The sequence below is a fragment of the Mesoplodon densirostris genome, chromosome 18, assembly GCF_025265405.1.
Source record: "Mesoplodon densirostris isolate mMesDen1 chromosome 18, mMesDen1 primary haplotype, whole genome shotgun sequence".
NCBI classification, from domain to species: domain Eukaryota; kingdom Metazoa; phylum Chordata; class Mammalia; order Artiodactyla; family Ziphiidae; genus Mesoplodon; species Mesoplodon densirostris.
This window is the reverse complement of record NC_082678.1, coordinates 12,705,565-12,733,277: the sequence shown is the minus strand read 5'-3', so window position 1 is coordinate 12,733,277 and position 27,713 is coordinate 12,705,565. Positions and strand designations below refer to the sequence as shown.

General features: G+C 43.3%; 1 protein-coding gene and 1 pseudogene across 1 annotated transcript in view; both read left to right on the top strand.

Annotated features, from left to right (window-relative positions):
- Positions 1-15,897, top strand: part of LOC132478421 (RNA-binding protein 4B-like) — a 33,715-nt pseudogene extending 17,818 nt beyond the window's left edge.
- Positions 1-27,713, top strand: part of PITPNC1 (phosphatidylinositol transfer protein cytoplasmic 1) — a 265,101-nt gene that overhangs the window by 70,741 nt on the left and 166,647 nt on the right. The window lies entirely within an intron of this gene.

Sequence of the window (27,713 nt, the reverse complement as noted above, 5' to 3'; positions counted from 1 at the left end):
ATTTATTTATTTATCCACTTATTTGTGTATATCAGTATAGACTCAGCAGGTATTTGTGTTATTCTCTAGGTGAGAGATGTTTTTTTTTTTTTTTTTTTTTCTTTTTGCGGTATGTGGGCCTCTCACTGTTGTGGCCTCTCCCGTTGCGGAGCACAGGCTCCGGATGCGCAGGCCCAGCGGCCATGGCTCACGGGCCCAGCCGCTCCGCGGCATATGGGATCCTCCCAGACCGGGGCACGAACCCGTATCCCCTGCATCAGCAGGCGGACTCTTAACCACTGCGCCACCAGGGAGGCCCCGAGAGATGTTTTTAAAAGGAGAAAACAGCCTCTCTGAACCAGGTAGAGGGAGGTGGTGAGGGAGAGTGTAGATGCTGAGGAGGAGGACATGGTGGAGGAAGCCAAGTTCCTGAGAAGGCCGGTGAGAATGAGGTCCAAAAGAGGGGGGGCCTTGGCAAAAATGAGGGACACTCTGTTCTCAAAAACAGGGACAAAGAATGCTTGGGAAGGTTGCTTTTTTTCTCAGGAAGGAGTTCCCATTAATTATCTTTTGTCTTCTCTGTCAGGATGTTTTTTGGTGACGACAGTAGGAAATTGGCTTTTGGAATTTAAATTTTCTTGGCGGAAATTCCTAGCCTCTGGAGGAGGCTTTCTTGAACCACAGTACTATTGACATCTGGACTGGCTCATTCTTTGTTGTGAGGGGCTGTCCTGTGCACTGTAGGGTGTTTAGTGGCATCCCTGGCCTCCACTCACCAGATGCCAGTGGCATCCTCCCCTCCTTCCCCAGTCTGATCACCAGAATGTATCCTGTGCCACCAAGTTGGAGGCAGTGCCACCAAATTTCCCCTGGAGAATAAAATGGCTTTTGGCTGAGAACCAGTGATCTGAAATAGCATACACCATGCTGGCCATACACAGAATTCCTGAGTGTTCCTTTTGAAAGACTAAGACGATGGCATTTACCTGAGTTCCTGCACAGAGAACTCAGCTGCCCTGGTGTGAACATCAGCGTGGCCGCAGTTGATAAGTGGGTGGGTGGGGGTGGGGGTCCTTGGGAACAGCTGATGATGTTCTCAACACACAAGAGGAAATGGAGCTCTGGTTCTCAGAGGGTCTTTGTTCTGGCGAGTGTTGCTGTGGTTATAGCCTTGCCTTCTGGTGGTGGGTTGTTTTGCTTTCTCTGTGGTTTCTGTGTGCGTTTGAGAATCAGCTTCAGTGTGATGTCAGCTGGGGACAAGAAGCTCTTCTCACCGATGAGCTTCTGAAAGCCCATTTGTTCTAAATGCAACATGACACTAACCTAGCTTAGGTGCACGTCGGTTGCTGGTAAAGTTGTTTCCTGAGCGAGCCGGGGATGGCGGGGACTCCTAGTCCTTTACAACTCTCGTTTTATTTTCCAGAGACACTTCTGCATTTTGACTTTCTTTTTTTTTTAACCTTTTTACCTTCAGTTAGTTTTTAACAAGACACTGCATTTCAAACACAGCAAACATGACAGAGATTGAGGAACGAGGCGGAGGCTGAAACGACCTTGCACGACCGCTGATGCCATCTATTGGTGGTTGGCAGAACTGATGCCCTTCGAAGCTTTGTTCATTGCACAGAAAGTTGAAAATTGGCAGCAGAGAACCTTCCTCGCACCCAGGGAGCTTGGGATTGGCAGGATAGGGGAAGGGTAGAAGGGGGGGGTGGTAATGTGGGTTTGCTTCGTAGATCAGCACCAGTCATCGGTGGGTGCTGGGAATCCATATTTAAAGTAATTTTAGGAGGATTTTTCAAGGTACTGGCTAGGATGCCATTGGGACCTAAAATCCATTGATGAGTCAGTTGTCATTTAAGAAAGAATCCCAGGGCTTCCCTGGTGGCGCAGTGGTTGAGAGTCCGCCTGCCGATGCAGGGGACACGGGTTTGTGCCCCGGTCCGGGAAGATCCCACATGCCGCGGAGCGGCTGGGCCCGTGAGCCATGGCTGCTGAGCCTGCGCGTCCGGAGCCTGTGCTCCGCAAAGGGAGAGGCCACAACAGTGAGAGGCCCGCGTACAGCAAAAAAAAAAAAAAAAAGAAAGAAAATCCCAGTGCATTGGGCTTTGGGGTGTTAACAGAACAGCAGGGAGATCTCAGCTAAAAACAGTCTATTCCATAGAATTAACACGCAGCTGGTATATGTGAAATTTGATTAGTCGGGGACACTATGAACTCATTCTAACCAAGGAAACTAAGACTCGATGAGGAAAATAACTATTGTATTTTATCTTCTTTCAAAGTGCTTTCAAATACTGCACATTTGTTTCTATACCAATCCATTTCGGCCAGCATATCCCCTTTTTCTGATACCAAACTGAGATCCCTAGAGATTAAGTTTCCTGGGTCCACATATCTAGTTGATAGTGAGAGCCAGAATTAGTCCAGCCAGTGGATCCTCAACCCTGGTTGCACATAAGATTCACCTGGGGTACTTAAGAAAAAGCCCAGTGATTGGCGTCACTGCCACATATACTGATTTAATTGAGCAGGGGGAAGGACTGGGTCAGGGGGTTCCCTTTCAGAACTGTAGTGATTCTAATGTGTTGCCTGGGTTGAACTGCTACAACTCAGAGTATCATCTATAGGCCAGCAACAGAGCATCATTTGGAAACTTGTTAGAAATGCAGAATCTCAGGCCCCATCCCAGAACTTCTGAATCAGAATCTGCATTGTAACAAGATTCCCAGGTGAAGTTTGGAAATACTGGGTGTTGCCTCTGAGGCAAGATTTTCTGAGCTGTCCATTGGTATCTCCACTGGGGACTCCAGGTTTTTTTACCACTCAGACAGCATTCGAGGATTGGGTGGCCTCTGCTGAGGGTCCCAGCTTCCCTCTGCCCTATGAGTTCTCCTAGATCGAGAACACAGGTGCTCCCCTCCTCCCCCTAAAAGTCTTGCTCAGTGCTCGCAGGCAGAGTGTGTTTTCACAGACCCCAATTTCCGGGTGCATCATAGCATTGTCACCAAACCAAGACTCCAGCCTAGGTGCCTCCAGGCTCTGCCTGTTAAGAGTGATGGCGCCCTGACTTGCCGGTGATGAAAGGGTCACCTTGTGTTCAGCCCCTAAGACTCTCACTTTACCTCTAGCTTAGAGACCGCTTGGATTGGAAAGGAAGGAGGTAGCGCCTTTTTCTTTCCCCCTAAAGAGAAAGTACTCTGGGTCAGTGTTTGTTTTCTGAACATTTGAATGAAATGAAGCCTGTGAGGGCATCTGGGAAACTTTTTGACGTTACAGACAGGCTTCATCCATCCCAGCTGGACTTGGGTTTCGGTGGAGGGACCTCTTACCCAGCAAACCCATCCATTGTCTTTCTAAAAGAGATCTTTTTTAGTTCATTTCTTCAAATCCAATGCTATACGAGTGATCTTTTCTAAATCTGTAGCTGCATTTTGGGTAGTGCCTGAAAGAGACACAGAAGTCCCTGTTCAGCCTCTTTTTGGGAAACTGAGAGCCTTGGCTTCTTTTCCACCCGTCCTGTGCTGTTTTTAACAACAAACCCCCTTTGATGCAGGGCCAGTCTGAGCCGGGCAGAGCCAACCATTTCTCCTCTCTTCCAAGCTCCCCTCCACCATCTCCTCTCCCTCTTCCAACCTTCCTCCCCGCAGGAACAAAACAATAACAACAAACCAAACTGGGAAAAAACAAGGGAGGTTTGTCCCCATTTCTGAAATCCTTTGAAAGGATGTTACTGAAAGAGGATTCAAAAGTGCATGGAGCGTTTCTGTGTCTCTTTTTCTGGAAGCGTTGGGAGGTCTCTGTGCACCCGACCTGGAGAGACTGGAATGATCATTTCTGCACGGAAACCACTCATTAGTGGCCACCACCAGCAAGAAGACCTTGCCAGTTGCTTGTCATGCCTCTGAATTCAGAGGTTTGAAAAGACCCCCAAATGGGGCTTGTGGCTTTCTTCAGTCTTGTTGGGTTTCATTTTTTTCCCCTTCCTCTTCCAGCCGCTCTGTTCTCTGTCCAGCGGTTCTCCTCTGTTGCCCACAGCAACCCCAGCAGTTGCTACGGGAGTAGGGGGAGCTGAAGGCCAGGTTACCTCGGAGTCGAGAAATCCTTAACTGAGCAAGTCACCAGAGTCATACACAGGAATAGGTTTTTTGGAAAATCTCCCGATTCAAACCATCCTCCACAGCTCCCCCCCCCCTTGCCTTTCCAGAGAGGCTTGTTTCTTCTGGTCCTTGAGAAGCCAGTTACTGAGACACCCGGGGCCCCACCTCTGGAGGCATCTGTTTACCAACAGTGCTGCGTAAACTCTCTAACACGTTTCCTTTCAGCTCACACTTTTCCTCCACACAGACAGAGTCCGTAGGCTCTTTTACAGTGGAGGGTGTTACAGAATATAGTATCACTCTCCCTGTGCAGAGAGACAAACTGGGGGAAGAATCAGCCCACAGCCAGCGGTGTAGAATAGGCAGCCAGGCTGTTAAGGTTTTTTCTCTTTTGCTCTTTACCACAAGAAAGCGCTTTGTCAGGAGGAAGTGCCAGTGTCGTCATGGAAATAAATGATCAGGCGGTAGCAGCCAGATGAATTGAGCCGTCCTTGATTTGGGAGACCTCTTCCATTAATATATCTAAAATTCAGTGTACAAATGAGCATAGGATGACTTGATCTGGGATACTTCTTGCAGTTCTTTTGCAGCTCAATTAGTAAATTTCCTTTCCCTTTGAATACCACAACACTCTCTGAAACTCAGAGAACTGAGCAGGTAGAACGTTGAAGGAGTTTTCTGAAGGAGAAAAATAAAGCAAGTTTGGAAACATGAAATAGTGATCCTCATTTGGATCATGCCTTCTGGTATCTAAGTGTACCAGTTCCTTTAAATTCCAAGGACTGGCGGGCTCTTTGGATATTTGTCAATGACAAGTGAGTATGGGTTGAGTAAAGGCATTTTCTTCTGCAATGTTCGCTTCTATTTCCATGGTTTGCCTCAGTCCTTTTCTTTAATTAATGCTGTTTGTGCTCACTGATGAATAATTCAGAGTCATTACAAGCAACAGATGTCAGAGGATTCAAAATGACTTTCTCTGAATTATTCATTATTTCCAAAAAAGTAACAGGTTTGTTGAACAAGTAATTGGCAACACAGATGTAGATCAAGGTTTGTCAGCAGGAAACAAGGTCTACTACTGCTTTCCCTTTTGTGCATATTACTAGCCAGGACTGCATTGTACAGGGGGAGTTTGCCTGGTACTGCGTAGGGAGTCAGTTACTTATTCTGGATGCTGAGTGGGGAGCTGGACCTTGTTTGGTTTTTCCGGTTGACAAAACGTAAATAGGAGTTTGTTCAAAAATATAATGAATGAAGGCAGCCTTGCAAACACCTATCAGACATAACGACTTAATGCAGGTCCCCAGAAAGAGGGAACAACTTTGTCTGCAAAGATATGCTGAGAATAGAGACCTGGGGGGAAAAAAACCTGATGGATATGTAAAGGTTTGTGTATAAAAATGTTCTCTGCAGGGTTGTTTATAACAGAATTTTTAAAAGGAAAAAATGCAGGCTTCCCTGGTGGCGCAGTGGTTGAGAGTCCGCCTGCCGATGCAGGGGACACGGGTTCGTGCCCCGGTCCGGGAAGATCCTACATGCTGTGGAGCGGCTAGGCCCGTGAGCCATGGCCGCTGAGCCTGCGCGTCCGGAGCCTGTGCTCCACAACAGGAGAGGCCACAACAGTGAGAGCCCGCGTACCGCAAAAAAAAAAAGGAAAAAATGCAAGTGGCCAACAATGAAAAATTAGTTGAATAAACTTTGATAAATCCAAGCAGTAGAATATTATATAGCCATTAAAATTAATTATATGTATTTTTGATACAGAAAAATATTAGAGAATTCCCTTGCACCCAGTGGTTAGGGCTCAGTGTTTTCACTGCCAGGACCCTGGGTTCGATCTCTGGTTGGGGAACTAAGACCCTGCGAAATGTGTGGCATGGCCAAAAAAAAAAAAAAAGAAAAAGAATTAATATATTAGATAGACAATGATATTAAGTGAGAGAGGCTATATTTCTGTAGCAAACTATGTGTATGTGGTTTTCCTATAGACGTAGAGAAAAGTTGAGAAGGAACTACCCCAAAATGTTAATAATTATTTAGGTGGTGTAGGGCAGTGGTCCTCAGGCTTTTTGGCACCAGGGACCGGTTTTGTGGAAGACAGTTTTTCCCACAGATGGGGCGTGGGGAGGGGGGAATATGGTTCAGGCGGTAATGTGACCAATGGGGAGCGATGGGGAGCGGCAGATGAAGCTTCACTAGCTCCGCTCACTTGCGCACTGCTCACCTTCTGCTGTCCTGGTCCGCGGACCGGGGGTTGGGGACCCCTGGTGTAGGGTCCAGGTGACTTTTCTTCTGCTTCTTGTATTTTCTCATCTTTTCCACTTTACATATGCATGCATTCATTAGAGTAAAAAGCCGAGCTGCTAAGAAATCCACAGTATTGAGGCTTAATGAATTTCTTTCTCATTTAACAGTTTGAGGTAGGTGTTCCAGATATGCAGGGGGCTCTGTTCCATTCAGATATTCACAATCCTGGGTTCCTTCCATCCTGTGGCTCCCCACTTCCCCAGGGCCTTGTCATCTTTTTTTTTTTTTTTAATGTTTATCTATTTGGCTGTGCTGGGTGTTAGTTGCGGCACACAGGATCTTCGTGGCTGCATGTGGGAGCTTTAGTTGCGGCATGTGATCTCTTAGTTGTGGCATGTGGGATCTAGTTCTCTGACCAGGGATTGAACCCGGGCCCCCTACATTGGGAGCGTGGAGTCTTAGTGACTGGACCACCAGGGAAGTCCTAGGGTCTTGTCGTCTTGTACATGGTCAAGGCTGGGTGCTGTCACAAGGAAGAAGAGGGGGCATAGAAGAGACTCTGTTCCCAAAGTGGCACACATCACCTCAGCTCACATGCCTTTCCAGGGACACAGTCACATGGCTAAACTCAACTGCCAACTGCAAGGCAGGCAGGGAACAAACTCCTGATAGGCATCTATGTGGCCAGCGACAACGCTATGCTACAGAGGAAGGAGAAAATGAATTTTGCTGGAAAGCTTTCAGTCTGTGCTAAATGTATTACCTGTATAAGAAAAAATAATATAAATTTTTTCTAAAGGGATAGAACTTTGGATTAGATGCCTTCGGAGAGCATTTCCTTTAGAAATTAAGCATACGGAGGAAGTATAAAATTTGGATACCGCCTTCAAGGGATTTACAGTTTGATAGAGTAACTAGACCGATAATAATTCAAAGTCTTATATGCAAAGGGCCAAAAGAGGAGCCACATCAATACAGAAGAGAAAATTGGCTAGGATCGTGGAATAAGGCTTAGGTGGTTTGAAAAGTTTGCAATTCTGCTTTGTTGAGCTACGAGGATTACTTGTATATTTGGAAGAAGAAAAACTATGTATGTTTTGTGACATTTTACAGTAGTATGATCTCCTTTTACACCATCGAGGAACCGAATCATAATTTCCTACTGACCTAACAGTAAGACTCTGATTGACCTTCAGTTAGCTGTTGTTCATTGTAATTCCTTGTTAAATCTGTATTGATCTATTTTTTAAAATAAATTTATTTATTTTATTTATTTATTTTTGGCTGCGTTGGGTCTTCATTGCTGCGCACGGGCTTTCTCTAGTTGTGGTGAACAGGGCTACTTTTCATTGCGGTATGCGGTCTTCTCCTTGCAGTGGCTTCTCGTTGTGGAGCATGGGCTCTAGGCATGTGGGCTTCAGTAGTTGTAGCACACAGGCTCAGTAGTTGTGGCTCGCGGGCTCTAGAGTGCAGGCTCAGTACTTGTGGCACTCGGGCTTAGTTGTTCCGCGACATGTGGGATCTTCCCGGACCAGGGCTCGAATCTGTGTCCCCTGCATTGGCAGGCGTATTCTTTTTTTTTTTTTTTTTTTTTTTTGTGGTACACAGGCCTCTCACCGCTGTGGCCTCTCCCGTTGCGGAGCACAGGCTCCGGACGCGCAGGCTCAGCGGCCACGGCTCACGGGCCCAGCCGCTCTGCGGCATGTGGGATCCTCCCGGACCGGGGCACAAACCCGTGTCCCCTGCATCGGCAGGTGGACTCCCAACCACTGCGCCACCAGGGAAGCCCGGCAGGCGTATTCTTAACCACTGCACCACCAGGGAAGTCCCTGTAGTGATCTTATCATAAAATACTTCAGAAGGGCTACAATTTGAATAAAGCTCTTAACAATAATTTATCAGTTACTTTAAAAATAAACTTAAAAATACAGTTTTAAAGTTTTAAAATATGATTATCTAGAGGTATTTCTAGACCTGTTTGGAAGGCAAACCAGAAGTATAATATAGATAAAGGGGGTTTTTTTCTCCTTTGGGTAGAAATTTTTCTATCTTTGATATATTTTTAGTAACCATACGATATATTACCTTCTTCACAATAGGATCAGATTTTGCATATCTTTTGCCTAGCGTCAGATTTTTCAAGTCTGTAGCGTTTAGGCTGTTAAAACCAAAAAATGTTCTGGTTTTATATATAAAACTTTGTAAAGTCAAATGATGGGGTTTTCTCTTTTTTTTTTTTAAAGTATAGTTGATTTACAATGTTGTGTTAGTTTCAAGTGTACCTTTTTCAGATTCTTTTCCATTATAGGTTATTAAAAGATCTTGAATGTCGTTCCTTGTGCCATACAGTAGGTCCTTGTTGTTAGTCCCTTCTTTAATCCACCGCAAATATGATCCCTTAAGACATGCTGGAATCCAATTGCCCTGTGATTTGGTATTTCCCTGATAGTTCATGAGATGCAACAAAAATGTTTGAAGGAAGACAGTAAGAACTGTTTGGTGCTTTAGGTTTTTTTGTTTTGTTTTGTTTTCAGGAAATTCAGGTTGCAGAAGCCCCATAGGGCAAGAATCATTGCAAATGAGGCCCAGATTTGAAAATTGCTGTTTTGTAAATTGTGCTTATTCTTGTAATAAAGATTTCTACAGCTGGAAAGAACTTTAAAAATTGGGTGATCCAGTTGCCTTATTTTGCAGATGAGGAACCGAGATGCAGGCAGGTCAAGTCACTTGCTGAGATCCCATTCATTCGTGGCAAAATTCAGAACCATGCTTTGACTTTCTGTCCTCAGGTCACTGTGTCCTACACCACCCCATGCCTCTCTCTTTTTTTTTTTTTTTTTTTTTTTGAGGTACGCGGGCCTCTCACTGTTGTGGCCTCTCGCGTTGCGGAGTGCAGGCTCCAGACGCGCAGGTCCAGCGGCCATGGCTCACAGGCCTAGCCGCTCCGCGGCATGTGGGGTCCTCCGGACTGGGGCACAAACCCATGTCCCCTGCATCGGTAGGCAGACCCTCAACCACTGCGCCACCAGGGTAGCCCCCATGCCTCTCTTTACCTTATGCCTCTGGGGATTGCCAGCTTACTTTCCACCAGTGACAGGAACCTCAGATAGAAACTCCAGTGAGGAGAGGGCAATACTTTCACAGCTCCTGACCTGTGGGAGTGATGGGTTGACATCGGGATGAAGTGGGAGTGAGGGCGCCATCTTTATAACCCAGCTCTTCCTGCCACCCCCCCCCCCGTTTTTTTTTTTGCCTGCCCCTTTCTTGATGCTTTGTCTACCGAACATTTGCAGAGATGTTCTTGATTCATAGTAATAATAAACACGTTAGGGGGCAGAAATCGGACTTGCAGCCAATTTTGTAGGAAGGTTCATTGCCAGCACATCTCAAGATAAAGAATTTCAGTTTCTCTTTTTTTTTTAACCATTATTTAAGAGCGCTGAGAGTTGAAGTCTCACAGTGACAACAAAAATATAATATTTTCTTCTTATTATAAAAGTGGTCAAAGAGGTGAACAGCCATACTTTTTTTTTTTTTTGCTGTAAGTGGGCCTCACACTGCTGTGGCCTTTCCCATTGCAGAGCACAGGCTCCGGACACACAGGCTCAGCGGCCATGGCTCACAGGCCCAGCCACTCTGTGGCACGTGGGATCTTCCCGGACCGGGGCACGAACCCGTGTCCCCTGCATCAGCAGGCGGACTCTCAACCACTGCACCACCAGGGAAGCCCAAGCCATACCATTTTAAAAAATATTTATTTACTTGGCTGCGCCGGGTCTCAGTTGCAGCACACGGGATCTTTTTAGTTGCGGCATGTGGGATCTAGTTCCCTGACCAGGGATTGAACCCAGGCCCCCTGCATTGGGAGCACGGAGTCTTAGACACGGGACCACCAGGGAAGTCCCCCATTTTTAAAAAATAATTTTCTTCTCCTTTTTTGATCAACATTAAGATAAATTGTCTCTTTGGGGGTGTGATTCTGGTTTAATCGGTGCAAATGTTTTGGAAAATGTTTCATGACCTATAGGTTTATTGATTTCAAAGACTATAAATCCATTTGCCCATCTATCCATCACCCACCTACCCATCTGAGGGCAGAATGGGAGGATGGGAAGTTCCCAGGGAAGTACCAACAGCTTGGATTGGTGGGTAGCCTGGGCAGACTTAGTACTTTATACTTTGGTTTTTCTACTTGAAAAGCACGTAGATCTTAATTTTCAAAATATAGCTCTGTTTATAACGGAAGAGAAGTAAAATGTAGCCAACACTGTTGACTGTCATGGAATAGCCATTCTCCCTTCACCCCTATTAACCCATTTCTTTATTCAGTTTCCTTGCTTGTAACATGGGCATGATACCCAGCTCTGAAAGTGCCTATGTGATAGATGCTTGTGTTAGTTTCCACCGTCTAGCTTCGCCTAATTAGATTTGTGTTAAGCTTGAGATCATTTATAGCCAACTTTTTCCAGATTAAAAACATAAGCCTTTGTTGAACTATCTCGTCATTCTAAATTGGAACCATCTTGCCTTTATATCAAAGAATTCATCTTTAGTTCAGTTACCACATAAGCTGGCTTAATCCTCTAGGGGCTGCTGTCATTGTTAATTTACATCTGACCTTGTTCTGAAAAAAATATTTAAAGCAGTGGAACCCTAATTTAGAACTTGCTGGTGCTTGTTTTGCCTATTCGTCTGGACCTGTAAAAATGAGTACAATTCCCTAAGAAATCAGACTGAAGGCTTTAATAAAAATTTCAGATGCCACCCTAAGAGCTAGAACTTCTTTTGATTCTTGCTCATTGTGTCAATGAAGGTGGTTACGATGAGTATTACCATCTTACAAATAGGGAAGCAGAGAGAGACCCAGTGACTTACCTAAAGTTGGTAGAACGTAGCCACTGGGTTCTCACTCCCAACCACTTGGCCAGACTCTGTGTGTGTGTGTGTCTTTGTGTGTGTGAGTTTCCTGGTTTCCTGGTGCTCAGGCTACTGGGAGCATCTGTCACAGGCACAGTGGGAATTCTGTGGAGCATGCTGGGAAGCGTCTGGCTTTTCATCTGGATTTGTGGATTTATTTTGTAATAGGGTATCTGCCACACCATGTGCCTGGGAGTCAGCAATAGCAGCAGCTGATGGGTGTTTCTGTGGGAGAAGAACAGACTTGCCAAGTCAGTCTGGCATATCAGGAGTTGAGAGACGTTGGAACTACAGGAAAAAAATTATTGAAGATGACTCTTAAGATGTCAAAAGGAAAAAAAATGACTTCTTAGGCCAGAAAAGCAAAAGCTATCACACTCTGTGAGCCCCGTGCTGAGAAATGGCTTTTCAAGGGCGGCTTAAACGCGTTAGATTAGTCTGCAATGTGGATTAAGGGACTGTGGGATTTAATAACTGGTGTATTAAAGAATGGCCCTGCGAATGTTACTCTGCCATAAGAACGTAACCACTCTAATTGAATTTAGAGGCAATATTAAAATTACTCTTTTGGTGATGCTTCCTAGATATATTAAATAAAATATCAAAAGTCACAGTTGATTAAGCTGAAACTTCAGCATGTGAGAGTTATTAAGCACTAAATTCTGTTGCTAGAGGTTTTTATTTTATTTTTTTCTGAAATGTAAGAAATTTCTCCCTTTACATAATTTATGGTCATTCCACTATTTCAGTGTGCCAGAAAATGTCCTCAGAGCCTTAACGGTGTTTTGGAACACAGTATATTATCTTATTGTTGGGCTATTTATATAACGAACACTCAATATTTATTGATGGTGGTATTTCGTGAGCTGAATTCTCTCTTATGGGCAAAGAAAGCAATAGGCTATTAAGTTACATATGGTGCTTAGGGTGCTTTTAAGGAGTAATGGTGGAAAATACACCCTTTCTTCCTCCTCCCGTGGCAGTATGTAGTTTTGCTAGCCTTATGTCTGCACACAAAGACCTTCTGAGAAGATGGCATTGATCTGGGGTGGTACCGATGTATAGCTGGGATGGTGCTGTGCACATACATACTCCATGGACCACTTCATGGTTCCAGAGTTCCATGGACTCCAGAGAGCCTTGTGGAAATCACGAAGCTTCCAGGGCAATTATAAGCAGGGAGTATTTTCCTTTCCATCCAAGCAAGGGGGGGATCTTTTCCTTCCATCCATGGGGCAAACCTGAGGCAGGGGGGCGGGGAGGCAAGGAGGTTACATTTATGTGTCTGAATTCAGATACATAATGAGGAATATAGTTGAAAAGTATCTATGCATTTGGAGCAGGGGGTAGCAATTAGAAGCACCCAGGAAACCAGATCCCTTCTTGCTCTTCAGGCTGTCTCCTGGAGTCCCCAAAGTGGCATGTCCTGTATTAAAGAGTATTGTGGAATTTATTTGTAAGTATCTATATGAAAAAACCCCATAAAATATGGACATTAGTTAGAACTTATCACAAATGAGTCATACCGTTTAAGTTATGTTTCCTTTTCCCTCTGTGGACAAGAACCTCTCCCCTTTTCTGTTATGGCTTAGATTTAGAGAAATTTATTTTATCTTGCAGAACCTTATGCCAAAGAAACAACTGTTTCACTGTGTTGAGCCTCAGTAGAAGGATGTTCGAGTACTTAATGCAACCTCTGTTGAGTGATTGGCTTCTGGCAGAAGTGTTAATATGCAAACTCTTAAAGCAGAAGGTTTACATTTTTCCAGCTGCCAAACTTTGGGCTTCCTGGTGAATCACTGGGACAGACTTTCTTGGTCAAGTGTGAGTGGTGCTCTGGGGCTGCTGGTCCAAGGCTGGGGAAGCATGACAAGTTGCTTTAGATGCCCGGCCAGAGCTCAGACACGTGGGCTTGGGGACCAGCCTCTAGGGCCCAGGTGACTTACCCTAGAAAACATCTTCACAAGTCATCCCCTGTATAGGATCATCACAGACTGAAGGAAAGGGTTAGGACCATTGATCAGAGAAGAGCTGCAGGTTTTTTCCTTCCCTGTCTGTCGCAGAGGTGTTAAGAAGAATGCTTACTCACTTGAAAGCTTTGGATTACAGATCAGCTAAAAAAGAGCTGCTGCCAACGGAATTTTCTTCTTGTTGAAGTCGTTCTTTGCCCCTAGAATACTAAGCCAAAAGGAAGGAAAAGATGAAAAATAAGCCCCTCTTTCACAATACATTTGAGTCAACCCATCAAAAAGGAAACCAGAGATTTCTCAACTAACAAATAAATGGCATTACTGCATTTGGGAATTAGAAAAAGGCTCCTTGATAAAGTTATTTGGGAATTAATCATCAGTTGGCTCCTCGTAGGCGTGGAGCACATTGGAATTCACCTCGTCTTGTTTGGAAACTGGCAGCTTGGTGGTTATATAACGTGAAACACAAGGCCTGCCAGCCGGCCCTCATGTGCCCCCTGGGGAGTTGCAAAGCTCTATAACTCTTTCTTGAGTCAGCCAGTCCTGCCAAATAGATTTCAGTGGCCTGGGGTATGTTGTGCGCAGGCCTCAGACGTCAGAATTTTACAGATGACACATCTACCTTTGTGATTTTGCCCTTAGTAACGTCTGCCAACACCAGAGAGAAGTAAATGAGAGGCACTCATTGGGTACCCCCCTACTTGTTAAAAAATGTACCATCCTGACCATTTTTGTGTCCCATTCAGTACATTCACATTGTTTGTGCTACTATCATCACCATCCATGCAAGTTTTCTTCTTGCAAAACTGAAACTCTGTACCCATTAAACAATAATTCTCTGTGTCCTCCCTCCCCCCCAGCCCCCAGCAACCACCAATCGACTTTCTGTCTCTTATTATTTGACTATTCTAGGGACCTCATATAAGTGGGATCATCCAGTAATTGTACTGTGACTGGCTTATTTTGTTTGGACCAACATCCTCAAGGTTCATCCATGTTGTAGCCTATGTCAGAATGCCCCTTCCTTTTTCAGGCTGAATAATATTCCACTGTGTGTATAGACCACATTTTGTTTATGCATTTCCTCAGTCGATGGATGGATGGATTGCTTCGACTTTTTGGCGATCGTGAATAATGTTGCTGTGAACACTGGTATACAGATATTTGTTTGAGTCCCTGCGTTTTAGTCTTTTGGATGTATATCAAAATGTGGAATTGCTGGATCATATGGTAATGGGCTCCTTTTTTAAAAAGGAAAAGTATCCTAAGAACCTGTGAGTACTTTAAGAGCACAGGACCTGATTGCTTGCTCTGTTCCCCCTTTCTCCAACTGTAGTCCACATGCCTCTGTGGTCACAGGCATGGTGGGGAAAGGTGACCTTGTCCCAGGCTGAGATCACCTGTGTAGATCTTCTCAATTTGACCACACATTCATTTAGCCCACTGAAGCACAGAGGATGACAAATTGAAGATCACGTCATATAAATGACCCCTCCCTCCTCCTTTTCTTCCCTCCTCCTTTTATTTTTCTTTTCTTTCCTCTTTCTTCTTTCAAAAACTATGATTTTGGTCTCTACACAGATGTTTTGGCCTAAACTCCAGTAAATCAATGGCACTCCGGGTTGGCTACACATTGGAGTTACCTGATTGCTTACTGCGATCCAAACCCCACCTCCAGAGATTGTGATTTAATTGGTTTGAGGTCTGACCTGGGCATGGGGGTTTGGGAAAGCTGAGTGAGTCTGCTGGGCAGCCAGCATTCTGAAGCACCAGGTAAATGACTAAATATAAATGAATATTTTCTCCATCCCTTTCTTTCTGTCTTCTTGTTGATTATTTCTTTAGAACACATCTGCAGATTTGTAAATCTCAGCCCACATTTTAAAGACTTTTAATAGGCTTTTCTTTTTAAATTAATAAGCTGCATGATGTAATTTTGAAACAAAGAATGAGGAGACCTGGGTCGTATGCTTGTGTGCATCATTACCTAACTGGGGAATGATGAATTACTTGTCAGGATCGCAGGTTTCTTGTGTTTTGGCTTTAAAAAAAACTTGGCTTTAAAATTAGAATGAGGATTGGCAAACCAGTTAGAAGAATGAGATTAAAGATTTTTTTTCTTAATTTTTATTTATTTATTTTTGGCTGCGTTGGGTCTTCGTTGCTGCCCACAGGTATTCTCTAGTTGCGGTGCGCACGCTTTTCACTGCGGTGGCTTCTCTTGTTGCGGAGCATGGGCTCCAGGTGCACGGGCTTCAGTAGTTGTGGCTCGCAGGCTCTAGATCGCAGGCTCAGTAGTTGTGGCGCACGGGCTTAGTTTCTCCACGGCATGTGGGATGTTCCCGGACCAGGGCTCGAACCCGTGTCCCCTGCATTGGCAGGCGGATTCTTAACCACTGTGAAGAAGCCTGAGATTAAAGATTTTGTTTAAAAAAAAAAAAAAAGTCCTCTCTGGCTCTAACATGCCATGACTCTTAATGAACAGGTGGAATTGTTGGGGAGTGAGGCAGGCCTGGATTGTAGTTCCATGAGTGTGAATTACGTCATGTTCTAGCCATAATGAGCAGGAAGATAAAGAAGCTCCCTACAGGGTGCTGCTGGGAGTTCTGTCCCAGAAGCAGCCTCAGGGCAGTTCCGATCAGTTACTAAAAGGATACAAAATAAAGATCTCCAAGGCTCTGTAGTTAATCAGAAAGCAGGAATGTAGTGCCAGGTAGACTGTAAGAGAGTGTTGAGGCTTTTTATGTGATGGAGAGAACATAGCAGGACTCTGGTCCAACAGAGCAGAGCGTCAGAGGCCTCCCCATCTCCATGAAAATTGTCACCTCTTTGCCACCATCCACCTTGTGCCACATGCTGTTTAAATCTGTATTTCTTCTTGGAAATTCTTTCAAAGTTTATACTTCTTTCTCTCCTCCTCAGATCCTATTTGAGGAATGTGAATGGCCCAGGTTTTTTATGTTTGTTTTTTCCTCTCTCTGGATTAACACAGCTAATGTTGAATTATGGTGCCAGGAGCTATTAGTGTAGAAAAGCAGAGAATGCAGTCCTCCCCTGGATACCTCCAGGCATGGAATTTTACTTCCATGGTGACTTCTTAGGCCCATGGGAAAGTGAGAGGCGGTGGCCTCCTGGGGGGCGGCCGACTCAGCCTCTGGAACTGGGAGCTGGAGCCAGCCCCATAGTGTGTAACCGTCAGGATGACGCAGAGAGACATGTGAATGCAGCCGGCTGCTGCAGCTGGTGCACTTGACTCTGGACAGGGAGTTCCCAGGAACCCGCGGGACACTGAGGACTGAGAGTGATATAACCCAGATCTGCCAGATGTGGGAGCCAGCGTGAGTCCCGCTGGACAATTCATTCAGAAACATTTTCTGGTCATCTGGGCAGGGAACACTGGCTGCTTCCCCTGCCGTCTGGGGTTGGAGGCACCCAAGTCCACATACCAGGAATCCCCAAGTTTACGAACATCTGTCTAAAATTACAGCCTGATTGTCTGAGCTGACACAGTGCAGAGCCCAGACTCTCTGATGGCCCCTGGCTTGTAATTTGTTAAAGGATTTCAACACTTTGGGTAGTGGAGGATGGGGGGAAATCAGTTAATAAAAACATACATGGAAGTTGCTGTGAGGTTTCTGTACATTCTACTAAGAACAGAAGTGGGATGGGAGGTTGTGAAAAGCCAAAAACTCTGCAGGCATTACGGCCAATGAAATACCAGGGATTGTGTTCTTCCTTTTTGTTAGATGTGTGCAAAATGTGTCATGGTGAATAACAAATGTATTTCTGAGAAGTTGTATTTTTTTAAAATCCTTGTGGATATATACATACAATCAGAAAAGTGCATTCATGCATCACTGGGTAAAATTTCACAGCCAGGTAACTGTAGTGAGTTGAATGGTGGCTCCCAGAAAGAGATGTCCTCCAGAACCTGTAAATGTGATCTTATTTGGAAAGGGGTCTTTGAGGTTAAATTAGGGCTCGTGAGATGAGATCATCCTGGGTGGTCCCTAAATCCAATGACAGGTATCCTTACAAGAGACAGAAGAGGAGAAGAGGTCATGGGAGAGAAGGCCACGTGAAGATAGAGACAGATTGGAGAGATACGGCCACAAGGAACAGTTGGAGACACCAGAAGCTGGAAAAGGCAAGGAACGGATTGTCCCCTAGAGCCTTCATAGGGAGCCTGGCCCTGCCGACACCTGGATTTCTGACTTCCGGCTTCCAGAACTGTGAGAGAATAAATTTGTGTTGGGTTAAGCCACCAAGTCTGTAGTAATTTGCTCTGAAAACTAAAACAATAACCAACACCCAGCTCAAGAAACAGGATCCTCATGCCTCATTCCTGTCTTCTCATCACCCCAGGATAACCACTGTCCTGACTTCCAACACCATAGATAGAATTTATGCCCTTGGAACTTATTTAAATGGAATCATATGGTATGTGGTCTTCTGTGGCAGGCTTCTTCCACTCAGCACTGTGTGTGAGATGTGTCCTATTGTTGCGTTGTTTGATCATTCCCATTGCTGTGTAGTGTTCCATGGTGTGAAGATGCCACAATTTATTTATTCTTCTCCTTCTGGGGACATTTGAGTAGCTTCCTGTTTGGAGTTACTACAAAGAGTGCTTTTAGGGAACATATTGTGTTTCTTGTTGGCAATATTCTCAGGAGTTGAATTGTTATACGTTCAGCTTTAGTAGGGATTGCCAAGCAGTTTTCTAGTTAATTTTTAAAATATCCAATGATATTTGGAATCCTTTTGTTAAAAGGAGAATCGAATGGTGAATTCAGTAGCTGTTCTTAAATGCGGATATTTTGTAAGATCCAAGTGTTGGACACAGGGTTTTCTAGGAGCAAGGACCCTCTTCCTTAGGTGGGAACTCTGCATTCTCAGTGAGGAGTACTCCATGTGTCAGAAGAACCCGTCACAGGGCCAGGTAATTGTTAGAGCCCTAACAGAGAGGCTGCTGAGCTACTGGCTGTGAATTTTAAATATTCTTAACCCATCACTGGAAAGATGAATGGCACAGCTGCAGTATCCTCCACCTTGAGTGTCAGCAACAAATTTGCAGTCTCGTAAGAGCTCCAGTTTTAACTCTCCTTTCCGGCTTTCAGGTTTAGTTCTACACTCTATACCTGAGAAAGCGATCAGATGATGTGCAGAGTTTCTAAATATCCTGCTTTGATAGGCCTGTGGAAAAAGTACCGGTGTAGTGGAGTAAACTAGATTAAAATTCAAGGCCCCACCTGTCTAAAGTGGAGGCTGCTTCGCATTTGCCTGATGCCTCTAGACCCTTGTGGGAACAGGGGAGAGTGGGTTTGACCTTGAAGTACTGCAGTGGGGCTTGGAAAGGGGAAGAAGGTGTGGTGGCAGCAACCTAGCAATCATTGTAAAAGATGTCTTTGTTTTCTTACTTCAATAGCGATGCATCTTCCTTTTAAGAATGAGAAAAATACAGGTCTGCCAGATAATACCCACGAATCTGACTCCCAGAGTTAACCACTGTTGAATATATTTGCATATACACTGCATGTATAAACCTTCCTTTCAATGCAGACATCTATTTCTGCAGTTAACAAATATTTATTGAATGCCTGCCATGTGCCAGTCCCTAGGGATAAAGCATGAATAAACAAACAAAACCCCTGTCTGCATGGAGCTGACATTCCAGGGAGGTTATGTATAAAATACTACTGCTAAAATGAGATCATACGGCACACATTTATTATCAACTGATTTCTTCCACTGAACAATACTTTTAACCTCTTTCCATGGAAACAGATATTCTGATATAACTTTTGTAGATTTATCTGAACAAAACCTGAACTAAACCTCTGCCCTTAAGAAGACTGCCGTTATCAGGAGTCAGCCAGCCTGCCCTATCCCTGGGATCGATTTGCTTTGTAACAAATCAAATTGTAGTAAATCAAAATTTGGAAAATAAAAGAGCCTTTGTCAGAGCAAAAGTTACCATTGGATGAAATTTGCCTGAGCACCTTTTATTATGGAACTTGTACTTTGGCATCATCTAGAAATGGGCCAGCCATCGGTAGCTACATGAGATATTTTCTTTCTTTCTTTCTTTTTTTGGTGGAAGACCAGACTCTTGTTTGTTTATTTATTTTTCCAGGTTTATTGAGTTATAATTGACATACAACACTGTATAAGTTTAAGGTGAGTAGTACAGTGATTTGACTTACATATATTGTGAATTCTTTCTGTTTCTTAAGGAGTGGTGTTTACCTCCTTCAGTCTCTTGAATTTCTAGGAGTGAATATTTCCAGTCTCTCCTACAGTTTATTAACCATGTCATACTCACTAAAGTTATTCTCAATCTTGTTGGCTTTGTCATCTCTGGACTAGCATTTCTCAAACTTTGTTTCCAGGGAAAATTAACTTCCAGGATAAAAGGGTTCCATGGTTGGGAGTTCCTTGGCGGTCTGGTGGTTAGGACTCCACACTTTCACTGCCGAGGCCATGGGTTCAATCCCTGGCTGGGGAACTAATATCCAAGCTGCGCAGCGTGGCCAGAAAACAAACAAACAAAAAAAAAACCCATGCACACAAGGGTTCCATGGTTACATAAACTTGAGACATGCTAGGGTAAATAAAGTCACTGTCCTATGATAAAGGACTTTTCAGAGCCTATTCTATGCCCATTGGCTTTGGGTCTCTCTGGAAAGGTGATCTTTTATTCATTTAACTACTATTTATTGAGCATCCATGTGCCAGATGCTGGGGTTACACTAGTAAACAGGACAGACAAGGTCTCTCTTTGTTTTTTGTTTTTTTTAATTTATTTTATTTTTATTTGGCTGTGCTGGGTCTTATTTGCATCGTCTGGGATCTTCATTGCAGCATGCGGGTTCTTTAGTTGTGGCATGCGGGCTCTTAATTACGGCATGCAGGATCTAGTTCCCTGACCAGGGATGGAACCTGGGCCCCCTGCATTGGGAGCATGGAGTCTTAACCACTGGACCACCATGGAAGTCCCAAGGTCTCTCTTTTCACATGCTAAGTGGTTGAAACAGCCGCAAACACGTAAATCCATACGTGAAATAAATGAATAAGTAATTTCTGATAGTGATAAAAGCTAAAAAGACAGTAAAACAAGATGACATGATAGAGTGGAGATAGAGTGTTTTCACTTTGGGAAATGTTGCTTTTGATGTAAAACTGTAGCTTTGTGCATTTTAACCTTTTATTTCTGGTTTACCATTAGTTTTATTATTACTAAGTGTATTTTTTAAATCTGCATCTTGGTCTGCTGCTATTTTAACGCTACTAGTTGACTATTGGAAATGCAGGCATGTACGACACGATACTGATGCTCCTGGTGACCAATGACAAGGCATTTGGCTGGAGTTAGAGTTGGTGGCCATTACCAGATGTGATAATAGCTATAACAGATGCGGTTGGTACCCTGCCCATATTCCTTCATCTTTACCACTTCAATGCACATTGGCCTGACTTCTGACTTACAGCACCTGCATTTCTTTGCTTGAAGATTTTTCTGGCCTGTAGGTCACTTTGCTGCCCATGAAGCAATGCTTCCCGGGAGCAGCCCAACCAATGACTGACATACCCCAGCTCCCTCACCCTTCAGGGTGGGTAAATCTAAGGGGTGTGTCTACATGGTTTTTGCAGGTTCCACCAGTGGGGTTCAGCTCAGTTGCGCAGGGTGGTAATTGGCTTGAAACACACCATTTATTTCATATCTTCCCTTCTCTATATCACTTCCTCATTCCTTTCACCTCCCAAATAAATTGCTTGCACTTGAGTTCTTTTCTTTCTTTTTTTTTTTAGAAGACTCAGGGCCCCCTGCATATCCATGCTGTCACTTCTCACTCCTGATTTCTCTCCTGTTCCCTTTTCTCAGTTCTTTTCTGCTGGGGGAATCCATGTTAAGCGCTAGCCCATGTCAGAATCAAATCTATGACCTTGAATTCCACTTGCAGCGATTAGTCAGATAGATGACTGGTCATGTCATTTAGCTGATCATGACAAATGAAAAAAGAGAAGACAATCTAATGGCATCTATCTACAGAATTACATGAGAGGAACATGAGGGGAAAACACACTCAACTCTAGAATGATGTGGCCTGTTTTCAGTGGCTGTCTTGACCAATGACTTGGGCAACTGTACATTGCATACATTGACATGTAATTAAATGTGAGTTAGCAGTTTGTAACTATGTATTAGTCAACATAAACTCTGCTTTAAGAAAGTTGGAATGATGTCTTTGATAACAGCTGCCTACTTTCCTTTTAGACATTTGATTGAACTGGCAAATCACATTTCTTATTTTAAAAAAATTAGTGGCTAAGTACATCTCGATTTTAGCTCAGGTTGTTTTAGAGAACCTGAAGAGCTAGACCATCCTCTTGCTTGGCATCCTGTTATGCCAAAATAATGAGATAAAATAGAAGAAGTTTGGCACTATTACTAATGCAGCAGATCCTAATAATTAGTTACATTTCCTTTCCTGAAAAGCAAACATCTGTCAAAAATCAAATAGTGAAAGTTTATTTTTTACTTCTTAGTTCTCAAATGCTTACAAAGATAGAATGGTTTACGGATTTGGGCTGCAAACTTGAACTTGTTAAGACAACCTTGATGGGGATAAAGGTTTCTCATCCTAGAGGCTGACATCTTAGCATCATCACACAGATAGAATTCCAGGATATTACATCCATTTTGACAACAAAATTACATTAAAGAAAAACCAGCCTAAAAAATTAACAAAAAAATCCAGCCTATTTTATAGTCCTATTTCTAGTGTTTTTGAAAAGCTATCAGTTATTGTTTCTTCCTGTTTCTCAAATATTTCTATTAATCTCTCATTCTGGACATGCAAGAAAACTGTGTTCCTGGTCTTCTGTAGCTGGATGAGGCCACATGACTAGTTCTGGCTAATGACCTGTAACGCGAGCGACATAGTGCCACATTCAGCATTTTCTTGCTAGTGTGGGCCCTTCAAGAGTTCTCTCTTCCCCTTTTGTGTGGTGACCAGCAAAGTTCAAGGTGGTGACTGCTCTGTCAACCTGGGTGTCTGAGTGATGAGGAGGATCAGAGCAGTTCTGTTGACCTGCTTGAGCAAGGAGTAAACTTTGGCTGTTCTGAGCCATGAAGATCTTGTGGTTCTTTGTTACCACAACATAACAGACCAACCCTGACTGATACAGCTATGGGCATAACATACAGCAGCTTACAGGGAGAGCACTTCTAGCAGATTCTATTACGTTGTCATGGTGACATTGCTAGAGAGTTTTTGTTGTTGATTATAAAAAACTGAACACATATAATCAGCATTGAGAAATAAATGTCTTTGTATTTTATTTTGTTTATTTTTAATTAATATTTTAAAAAATATTTATTTATTTGGTTGCACTGTGTCTTAGTTGTGGCTCGTGGGCTCCTTAATTGCAGCAGGCCGCCTCCTTAGTTGTGGCATGCGAACTCTTAGTTGCCACACGCATGTGGGATCTAGTTCCCTGGCCAGGGATCGACCCTGGGCCCCCCGCATTGGGAGCGCGGAGTCCTAACCACTGCGCCACCAGGAAAGTCCTTTGTTTTTTAAAAAATATTTAGTTATTTTGGCTGGACTGGGTCTTAGTTGTGGCACACAGGAACCTTGTTGCAGCATGCAGACTTCTTAGTTGCAGCATGCAGACTCTTAGTTGCAGCATGTGGACTCTTAGTTGTGGCGTGCTTGCGGGATCCAGTTCCCCGATCAGGGATCAAACCCAGGCCCCCTGCATTGGGAGCATGGAGTCTTACCCACTGGACCACCAGGGAAGTCCCTAGAAATAAATGTCTTTGGATATGGGACAGTTTATATGTATTGGCCATCTTTTTTTGTGTGTGTGGAAGTATAGTTGATTGACAATGTTGTGTTAATTTCTGCTATACAGCAAAGTGATCCAGTTATACATGTATATACATACTCTTTTCAATTATGATTTATTACAGGATATTGAATGTAGTTCCCCTGCTATACAGTAGGAACTTGTTGTTTATCTATTTTATATATAGTAGTTTGTATCTGCTAATCCTAAACTTCTGCTTTATCCCTCCCCCACCCCCTTTCCCCATTGGTAACCATAAGTTTGTTTTCTGTGTCTGTGAGTCTGTTTCTGTTTCATCAGTAAGTTCATTTGCATCATATTTTAGATTCCACATATGTGATACATATGGTATTTGTCTTTCTCTGACTTACTTCACTTAGTATGATAATGTCTAGGTCCATCCATGTTGCTGCAAATGGCGTTATTTTATTCTTTTTTATGGCTGGGTAGTATTCCATTGATTGTATATACCACATCTTCTTTATCCATTCATCTGTCTATGGATTCCATGTCTTGGCTATTGTAAATAGTGCTGCTATGAACATTGGGGTGCATGTATCTTTTTGAATTATAGTTTTGTCTGGGTATATGCCCAGGAGTGGGATTGCTGAATCATATGGCACTTCTATTTTTAGTTTTTTGAGGAACCTCCGTACTGTTCTCCATAGTGACTGCACTGATTTACATTCCCACCAACAGTGTAGGAGGGTTCCCTTTTCTCCACATCCTCTCCAGCATTTGTTATTTGTAGACTTTTTTTTTCAATTTATTTTTGGCTGCGTTGGGTCTTCATTGCTGTGCGTGGGCTTTCTCTAGTTGTGGCGAGTGGGGGCTACTCTTCATTGCAGTGCACGGGCTTCTCATTGCGGTGGCTTCTCTTGTTGCAGAGCACAGGCTCTAGGCGCACGGGCTTCAGTAGTTGTGGCTTGTAGGCTCTAGAGCACAGGCTTAGTTGTTCTGTGGCCTGTGGGATCTTCCCAGACCAGGGCTTGAACCCGTGTCCCCTGCATTGGCAGGCGGATTCTTTTTTTTTTTTGGCAGGTGGATTCTTAACTACTGCGCCACCAGGGAAGCCCAGTCCCTAGACTTTTTAATGATGCTCATTCTGACTGGTGTGAGGTGGTACCTCACTGTAGTTTTGATTTGCATTTCTCTAATAATCAGCGATGTTGAGCATCTTTTCATATGCCTGTTGGTGTATTGACCATCTTGCATTTGATTATTTTCCACTCCTTATGCTTAGAATTTGGAAATTCTGAAACACAAATGAATTTTTGGTATTGCTGAGAATTGAATTCTGAGAAGAAAACGTTGCAGGAATTACAGAGAGCATTTTTGGAGTAGTGCCAAGTGTAATACTTGTCCTTAGAGAAAAAAATGCAAGAGAGCACAACTTGAATTGGGGGGTGGAAAGAACACATTTTCAAAATACTGCCCTTCTAACAAACACTTTCATGAGGGAGACATTTCCCCTTCCCCATAATTTTCTTCTCCATCTCCTCCTACTGTTGAACTATATCGATTCTTGCATGCGGTAATTTCCCCATGAAAATTATATGAAAAATATTTTCAGTCTTCTGAGCATAACCAAATATGCAGGTTTTTAACTAGTTCCGTGAGGCATCTAAGTCTCATTCCTAGCTTTCTTTGAGTTGAGTCATACAAAGGTTAGTGCTTGTCTTTGCAAAAACCAAGTTAGGTTGGGTTCCTTTGTGACAAGTATTACCCTAAACTTGAGCCTTAATCTCCCCCTGTTTACTATGGAATTACTGTGTCAGACTTTGAATTCCAGTCCACTGAGACACATGGAAAGCACTTACTGTTCCCCTCTGGTTGAGCCCACCTGAGAGCATTAAGTTCAGTTCATTCTACAAAAAATGTTTCATTTCTGTCAGACTTCTCAAGGGATTTTAACCCAGACTCATACATGGTGATTGAAAGCATTAGTATTATCACAGATTAGCAGAATTATTTCTATTTAGACCAGAGAAGAGAAAGTTGAGGGTGACACTGTCAAAAGTGGATAAGTGAGTATTGTTTTTTAATTCAGAAGTGATACACAGGGGCTTCCCTGGTGGCGCAGTGGTTAAGAATCCGCCTGCCAATGCAGGGGACACGGATTTGAGCCCTGGTCCGGGAAGATCCCACATTCCACGGAGCAACTAAGCCCAAGCGCCACAACTACTGAGCCTGCGCTCTGGAGCCTGCGAGCCACAACTGCTGAGCCTACGCACCACGACTACTGAAGCCCGTGCACCTAGAGCCCCTGCTCTGTGACAAGAGAAGCCACAGCAATGAGAAGTCCGCGCACTGCAGCGAAGAGTAGCCCCCGCTCCCTGCTCGTTCCAACTAGAGAAAGCTCTCACGCAGCAACGAAGACCCAACGCAGCCAAAAATAAATAAATGCATTTTAAAAAAGTGATATACAAATAACCCACGTGTATTTACAGTAAGAAGTCCTCTTTCAACCTTCCCAAATCTGTCCTTCTCTGCAGAGCTTACCACCATTAAAAATGTGCTGTTTATCCTTTCAGACTTTATTCTGTGCATTTACAAACATGAAAATAAGACTTACCTAGGTTTTTTTTTTTTTAAGATAAATGTCCACACAAGACATGTTGTGATAAACTCACCTTTTAAAAACTTTATATATAATGGAAGTCTCTCTCTGCAGGTACACTTATATCTACCACATTCTTTTTAGCAGCAGCTCATCAAGTAGATGAACAGAAATGTAACTATTCCCTTAATGATCAACATTCAGGAAGTTTCAATTTCTTGCTATTGCAAATAAGATAAATCTCTATTTCCATAAACTCATTTGTGTGTTTCTTTATGTTTTCACACAGATGTGTATTTTCCCAGGATGGATTCTTAAGGTGGAATTACTGGTCCAAAATATGCACATCTTCAGGACTTCTCTGGCAGTCCAGTGGTTAAGACTCTGCTCTTCCAATGCAGGGGGCACGGGTTCGATCCCTGGTCAGGGGACTAAGATCCCACATGCTGTTTGGCATGGCCAAAAAAAAAAAATTTTTTTTAAATCAAAATATGCACATCTTCAATCTTGGCAGACGTTGCCATCATGCCTTCCCAAAAGCCGTATCACTTCATAGTCCTACCAGCAGTGTTCCATGATCTCTTTTTTCTCAGTTATTTCTACTTCCTTCTCCTTCACCTTATTTAGTGGCTGTCTATAGAGTTGTCAGATAAAATATAGGATGCCCAGTTAAATTTGAGTTACAGAGAAACAAAAAATAATTTTTTTTTAGTATAAGTATGTCCCAAGTATTGCATGGGGGATATTAATACTAAAAAAATTATTTGTTGTTTATCTGAACTTCAGATATAATTGGGTGTCCTGTATTTTTCTTCCTTGAACCTGGCAACTCTAGCTTACTTAATACCAGAGACAAGCCCTCATTCGCTCCTCAAGGAACTTACCTTCTAGTGCTGGAGAAAGACTACTGCGAAACTCTGTTTTCCGTACTGCTGCCAGAGGGATCTTTCTGACAAGATCACAATCTCTCCTTCTAAAGATGAGCCTTTTCCTCCGAGGTCTGCCCCCCTGCTGGGCGCTAGGCTCATTTTCCCGCCACTAACAGCCATGCCCTCTTCAGCCCTATACATCCTCTCCACTCTCAGCACTTCTTTTTTTTGTTTGTTTTCATTTGTGGTAAAAAACACGTGACATGAATTTACCCTCTTAAAAGTTTTTAAATATATAGTACAGTATTATTAACTTTATGCACATTGTTGTACAACAAATCTAGAGCTTTTTCATCTCACCTGACTAAAACTCTATACTCATTCTCTGGTAACCCTGGTGACCACTATTCTAGTTTCGTTTCTATGGGTTTGATTACTTCAGATACCTTACTTAAGTGGAATTATGCAATGTTTATCTAGTTTGTGATTGGCTTATTTCACTTAGCATAATGTCCTCAGGTTCATCCATGTTGTAGCATATGGCAGGATTTCTTTTTGTTAAGGCTGAATAATATTCCATTGTATGTTTACACCACATTTTCTTTATCCGTCCATTGATGGACAGATGCTTCCGTGTCTTGACTACTGTGAATAATGCTGCAGTGAACATGGGTGTCAAATATTTCTTTGAGATTGTATTTTCAGTTCTTTTGGATATATACCCAGAAGTGAGATTGCTTCTGGATATGGTAGTTTTAATTTTTTGAGGAACCTCTCCATACTGTTTCCCATTGCAGCTGCACCGTTTTACATTCCCACCACAAGTATTCCAATTTCTCCACATCCTTGTCAACACTTGTCATCTTCTGTTTTTTTGATAGTAGCTATCCTAAGGTATGTGAGGGGATGTCTCATTGTGGTTTTGATTTGCATTTCCCTGATGATTAGTGATGTTGAGTACCTTTTCTCTCACTTTTACCTGTCAACATTCTAGATAAATAAATATGGCATATCCATACAATGGAATATTGTTTGGCATAAAAAGGTATGGAGTGTGACTTCCCTGGTGGAGCAGTAGTTAAGAATCCACCTTCCAATGCAGGGGACATGGGTTCAGTCACTGGTTCGGGAAGATCCCACATGCTGCAGAGCAACTAAGCCTGTGCACCATACCTACTGAGCCCACATGCCACAACTCCTGAAGCCCGTGTGCCCTAGA